Source organism: Bactrocera dorsalis, chromosome 3, assembly GCF_023373825.1.
Source record: "Bactrocera dorsalis isolate Fly_Bdor chromosome 3, ASM2337382v1, whole genome shotgun sequence".
In the NCBI taxonomy this organism is placed as follows: Eukaryota; Metazoa; Arthropoda; class Insecta; order Diptera; family Tephritidae; genus Bactrocera; species Bactrocera dorsalis.
In genome coordinates, this window is record NC_064305.1 from 63,081,084 (window position 1) to 63,088,555 (window position 7,472).

Sequence of the window (7,472 nt, forward strand, 5' to 3'; positions counted from 1 at the left end):
GATTATTTTCATTCTAAACGTTTACTTTTATACAGAAGTAGTTATAAAGTTAATAGAATCTTATACATATGGCAAAATCACTTTTCAACATAAGAGACTATGGGGCTCCACATGCAACATAGCGGTAAAACAAATAAAGGTTAAGAATGGTTTCATTTTATGAAATCATTTCACATTAATTATGGACAAATGAAATCAGTTGTCTTTGGTCTGTAATTTTCGGTAGCAATTTTGTTGAGAACACCGAACAAAGGTGTCTGCCAGTTCAGTGTTTTTGCAACATTTATCAATTTTATCTTGAAGTATCCTCTTCTATCATACCATTATTCGCTTTAAAATCATTTTCATTTCAAACTTTTTAAATCAGACAACTCTTCAACCGGTGTGCTCTCTTCACTCTGTATACTTTTTTAGACCTTCAATGCATGCCTACGAAAAAAAGAAAACAACACTCAGCACTTGTAATAATCAATGTTGAACAACTGCTAAAATAAATGTTTAAATATATTCATTTATTCAATTGATACCTCAACGGTAGCAAGTACAATGCTATCAATAAAAGACAGAAGACACGACAACGGCAAGGGCAAAAGTCCAGACAGAACGGGAAGCTGGCAGACACGCGCCACGGAGAAGGCAACAACGCTTGCTTTGTTGCACTTTACATAGACTTTACTTGCAACATCTGCCTGCTACATGCAACCCACTAAGCATAACACCCACACATGTGTTATTGAAAACACCACAAACAACAACAACAACAATGGCAGCAATAAAGTTGCTTGTCGATTTCTGTTTTCCGCAAAAAAGTGCAACGTCAGCGAAGCGCAAAGAAATGCATGAGCAATAAATATAAGCCAACAGTGTTGCAATGAACCTCAACTTGAGCAATAACCAACACCGCTACGTATTATTGATGTTGCCAAAGAAGAACAAGATGTGGCGGAAGAAGTGTAGGAAATAAAGCAACAATAGCAGCGATTTATTTATTTTTAGCTACCGCAAAGATTTCAGCTTGATCGCCCGCCATGTGGCATGTGGCATCGATGTTTGAAAATAAACTCGTCGCCATGTATATTCGCTGAGGTATCGCCGCAGGCTATGTTCATATTTGCTGCAGCAACAGTAGTGGAAATGGCAGCAATGAAAAATCCGTCTGTTGGCCATAAACAAAACATTGGAAATGCATTTTTTATCTTTCGCTGCAATAAAACGGTAAAAAGCAATATAGTACATATACTACATGTTGCTCTTAAAGGGAGAAGCGTAATAAACCAAACAGAATCAAGCACAATGAATAAACAATAACAGGAAAATATACGGAACAATAATAGGAAACAACAATAAGAATAACAACAAGAAAAATATTAATTTCGGTTACGCCGAAGCTATAATACCCTTCACAGGTGCATTTTTATAGCATAAAAGTGTGTAGAAAGCTGTTTTCTTTGATTTTTATTGGTCAGTTTGAATGGCAACCATATGCTATAGTTGTCCGATCTAAACAATTTCTTCAGATATTTTAGCAATGCCATAAATAATAACTTATACTAAATTTTGTGAATATACCGTGACAAATAAAAAAGTTTTCCATACAAGGACTTGAGTCGGATCGGCCAGTCTGCATGGCAGCTATAAGCTAAAGCTGTCGGATCTCAACAATTTCTTCAGAGATTCTAGCAATGTCTTGGACAATAACTTATACCAATTTTGTTGAAGATACATTGTCAAACAAAAAAGTCTTCCATACAAGGACTTGAGTTGGATCGGTCAATTTGTATGACAGCTATACGCTATAGTTGTCCAATCTGAACAATTTCTTTAGATATTAGAGAAATACCTTAGACAATAATCTGTGTCAAACTTGGTGAAGATACCCTGATAAATAAAAAAGTTTTCCATACAAGAACTTGAGTCGGATCTGTCAGTTTGTATGGCAGCGATATGTTGTAGCTGTTGAAACAGAACAATTTATTCGGTGATTATAGCAATGCCATGGATAATAACTTGTGCCAAGTTTCGTGAAGATTCCATGTCAAATGTAAAAGTTTTCCATACAAGGTTTTGAGTCGGATCGACCAGTTTTTATAGCAGCTGTATGTTTTAGTTGTCCGATATCGAAGGTTCCAAGTTACAAGTGCCTTTTCAAACTTAATACATTCTGTGCAGGGTATAAATAAAAACAATAACAACAACAACACCCAAATTGTTGCTTGAAAAAGTTAGCAAAATCTCTTTCCTAGCAACGTGCCACAACCGCCACACATGTGCGCCGCCAGCAACATCTAATCAAACGTATCTTGCGCAGCCTTCCAGTTTCTTCGTGCCATGACCAACGGAGTCGCATGCAAACAACACAAGCATACACACAACCATTAAACACTGCATGCCACAGCGTTGCAAGCGTTAGTCGCGTCAACAACGTCGGCGCACAACAACATTTGCTATATATATTAGCAACAACAAGCACCGCCCATTGCAGGCAGCATAGAAGGATGCACATTTTCTCCTCAAGAAATAACTTTTTTCGGCATTTCTTTCACTTCCAACTCCAACTTGCTAAAACAATAAAACGGTGCTGCTTGGCGTGGCGTGGAAATGCAGTAAACTTCAATAAATATTTGTGTCTGCACAAAACAGCTGCCAATGCGCAATGTGCTGATGTGCATACACATACATATACACATACGTTTGCGGACTCTTGTCGTGGGGCGATTGCCACTCGATCTCGCTTGGTAGCTGTTGGCGGTAGCTGTCGATATTTACGGCAGGAAGCAACTGTGGAAAGATGAAGTACTCGTATATGTGGTATTGCCTCAGTAAACGGAAATATTACTAAGCATACATACTCACTATATATGCACATATGTACAGGGTTTGTCCAGAAAGTAATAGAGGGTGTTCCTGGCTAACAAACGAGTGGCTTGTCAGTTGCCTCCGAGCACTTGGAGAGTCAGGATAAACATTTTCGCGCGACGTGTTTCTCTGGGTGGTGCAAGCCGAAAATGTAGCGTTAGTTAGAGCAGAGGTACGCGATTAAATTCTCTGTGAAACTCGGTAAATTCTGTGTGACGTTTGATATGATCAAGCAGACTTACCCAGATATTGCTTTAGCAAGAAGTGGTGTATTTCGGTGGCACCAGGCTCTTTTGGAGGGTCGTGAAAAGGCCGCTGATGAAGACCGGAAAAATGAGCAAATCCAAAGTAAAAATGCTACTAATTGTCTTTTTTGACATCAAAGGCATGGTCCACCATGAATATGTTCCTCCTGGATAAACCATCAACGCCAAGTTTTACGTGGAGGTCATCAAAAGACTCAAACGAAGGGTCAATCGGGTCCGACAAGACATCGCAGCCGTTTGGAAGTTGCACCACGATAACACACCGGCTTTCTTGTGACCAGCTACTTAACCAAGGTCGGCATCCCAACGCTTTCGTAGCCACCCTTCAGCCCAGATGTGGCCCCCGGACCTTTTTGTTTTCTTGCCTGAAAAAGCCGATGAAAGGGAATCCAAACTGTATGCATTCCTGAGAATGCCTTCCGTGACGCCTTCAGTGCGTAGAAATCGCGCTGGAAGCGCTGAATTTTTTTAAATCGACTCAGTCCTATTACTTTCCGGACAAACCCTGTATACTTATATTATTTATAGGCACTTTTACTTCGTAGTTATGAAGGTGCAGATGCATTTAAGTTAATTCTTATGTGTCTCGGCGTTCATTTGCTTCAAAGGCGTAAGGATTTTATGCTTACAAGTCATAAAAAGGGTGCAGAGTTGGAGGTATTAAAAAACTACTTATATTATATGCTATAAGTTTTAAATTTCTATTGCCGGTCACCAAAGAACATCACACTTGAACTGGTGAGAACAGTTCTTTCCAAAGCCTGAAACTATATACAATTGTACGAGTATTGGTATCGTCAAAGTGGTTTAAATTCAGCAGAAGACTACTTACTTATGTTCACTCCCACTTATTCATCTGTAACCCTGAATCTTTCTGTCTTTGGATTTCACAAAGTGTTTAAGTATTGATTTTTTAAAATGCAACATTCAATGGGAACCCTTCACCTGATCTTGAATCATTTCCCTCCAAGCAAGTTATATAAATAACATCTAATTAGATTTTTCATCATTCTAACGTCTGTTGCAGCCATCCGGTAGTAAAATCTCAGAAGACAGAGGAGCTCCGAGCTATTCCCATTTTACTGATCGTTAGTCTGATCATTAGAATTCATCAGATATTCAGTTTTTTGTGATTTAGCTGTGGCATGACATGGATGCTGGACTGATTATGAAGTAACTCAGTCTTATTGAAGCTGAGGCTAGGCACTCTTTAACTGATTTTTGGAACTCAGTCAGTGAGCTCAAAGCAAGTATTGGCTATCGTACATAGTTGCGGCATAATACTGGCTGACAATTTGGCGAAAAACTCACGAAGAATCAATGCTGTATGCGATGAGAACTCCGGGTTGTAAGCATATAAGACTCATCGCCAATAATAACACTGTCATGACATCCTGGTAGTCGGAAAACATTGGATCACAGACGTTAACGCAACGGTGTTTTTCGAAAGACTTGAGTGTTTTTGGAACCAATAGTGCTTTCATTTTGCTTATGCTCTTCTTATTCAAAATGCTTTTCAGTGATCCTGCCGATTTAACAACGAATCCAGTAAAATTCCTTTATTTTATTGGCATGTTGATCAACAGAAGATGTTAATGGCCGTCATGAACGTGGTCTGTCGCTACGCATTCTCGTCCCTCTTGGAGTAATTTGTACCAATCAAAATACTTGCGATAATCTCACAGCAATGAAAACTATGTTTGTTATATGTATAAGGACTTATTCAATTCCGAAGACACTTAAAACACCATCAGATTTTATAGATTTAATAAGATAATTGATATCGCAACGGTATAATCTCAATGTGCTTTAGGAGAAAAAAACAAATTGTCCTACAGCCTTTTCAAAACCAAACACGAACGCTCCCCACTAGACGACGAAAGTCACCATGAATCGTTAGTTTATCAAAACAGTTCTTGAGTGAACATTGTCATATGCTAAGTCTGACAAAAGCATGAGGTCTCTAATGTTTTTATAATATCTTCAAAAAACTGCATAATTATTTCGAAAATTAAGCTCAGAGGTACTTAGTAATCTAATGATATGGACCTTATACATACATATATTTTCAGAACATTGAATACCTCATCATGGATCTTACAGAGCGAATGAAAACCTACACAAATAACTTATCTTCTAATATAGTGAACGTCTAGATTTAAACCGACAATTCGGGAGCATAAAAGTACAGTGTTGAATTCTTCATAAATGTACATATCGTCACCTGAAATGCAAATTAACGTAACAACATTTTCAGAAATTCACAGTCGCATGAATGAAACACGAAATAAAATCGAGCCTGAGTGAAACAAAATATTAATATTGGTTAAGACTGGTTTATATATGACCACAGAACCAGAAAATGTTGAACATATGCAATATTATCTATATAATTTGAAGTAGTGAAGCGTAATCAATAAGACACTCAATTTCGATTTTTTTGATGATACGTTATTTTGCATTTCAGGTGACGATATATACAGTTTGAAGTCCGAAACAATCAAATTTTCTAGAACTTTTTTTTGAGAAATCTTTTTTTATAAGAAAAGATTTAGAAGTAAGGGAAAATCTTCGATTAATTACTCAAAATATATCTAAGAAGCTCGTATTAAAATTTGAGACTTATCGATTTAGCCGTATTCAAGTAATGTTGGTCACCGACTTTGAAAACACCATTTTGAGAAAAACACGTTTGCGTGTAACTTCGAATATATATTCGCCGGAACTCAATTTTATGTATCTTTTCAGACATCCTTTCAGGAAAGAGACAAAATATCCCACTCTTGAGCCGCTATGAAATTTGCTTTGTTAAAATATAAATTGGTTTGATGAACCCGAGATCGATGGTTCTGGTATGCCTGAGATAAAATTTTAGACTAGAGATTTTTAAACGCCCTTACATATGTATATAGTACAGAGTTAAATAATTATTATTTATAACCCTGAATATGGGATACTAAATTTTCCACGAAGGTTGTAACAGCCAGAAGAAAACCTCGGAAGAATTTTTTATATGCTGATGTAATCAGCATGGTGGGGCTGAGTAGATTTGTAAAAGGGCAACTGAATAATTCTCCTCCCGTATTAAACCAATTTTTTTTAGTAAAAGTCGCTTTGTTTCTTCAACATAGTTCGCTGCAAAGGTGATACACTGATTGTAGCGACTCTCCAACTTCGCGATATCATTTTTGCTTCAAAATAGGCCAACAATTTCGGTAATGACCTCTTCATTCATGGGTTTTCGCCATCGTTTTCACCGACTGCGTCACACACAGTGCATTGTTTTGGTAAAACAGCAAGAAATTCTCCATTCATACGGTTCAATAATGCTATGTAGTAGTTGCTGTTGATGTTTCTTTCTTTTTAACGAAAATGACAATTCCATGCGCATCCCAAAATGCAGATGCCGTAACTGTTCCGTAGATATCTTTAGAGTGTCGATTATATCGAACAACTTAACTTCATGGTCATTCAAAATTATTAAGTGGACTTTTTAAAGTTTTCGTCGGTAACAACCTCTTTTGGGCGTCTACTGCGTTCATCGCCTTCGGTGCTCATTTCACCACGTCTAAACTTAGCATATCAATCCTTGATGGTAAATTTTCCTTTAGGCCAACTAAGTCATACGAATTTAATTCTAGTAATACCAACTATGTGTCTGGACGCGACGTTTCAATTGATCTGTTAGCTATGTCCGCCTATCTCTCTATGCATATACATATACGCGAAACAGTCCCCCAGTTTTTGAGAACGACGAAATTTGGCATGGATTATTGCCTAAGGTAACGCTATAAGCATTTAATCAAATTTTTAGATTGGGTCACTACAACATATAGCTGCCACACAAACTGAGCTATCAAAGTTCTTGTGTGAAAAGCTTTGTTAACATATTTTTTTTTGTCTAAAATAAATATATATATTTTTTTTTATTTTAATTGACTACCAGCTAGGAATTAAATTGAATTTGTATCACAAAAAAATCGCCGTTGCTTGAAAACTCATTTTCACTATTGCCTATATACATAAATACATAAAAATATTTAATCTTAATCTGTTTGTATGTAAATCGAACCAAAAGTTCTCAGGTAGCTGCCCTCAATTCCATCATTGTCACTAAATCAAACTTTGGAATTTTCACTTGCTACTGCTGCTGACTTCATTAGCACAATGACCGCATATTTGTGGCACCTCTCAGTCTATCAGTTAATTAATCAAGAATAGTAGCACATAAATAGTTTAAATAGTGGAAAATTGAGCAAGCCACACGCATGCAAGCGAATATTTTGTGGCTTTCCGAGGAAAAATCAGAAAGAAATATGAAGACAAAGATGATTAAACATTTATGAAATG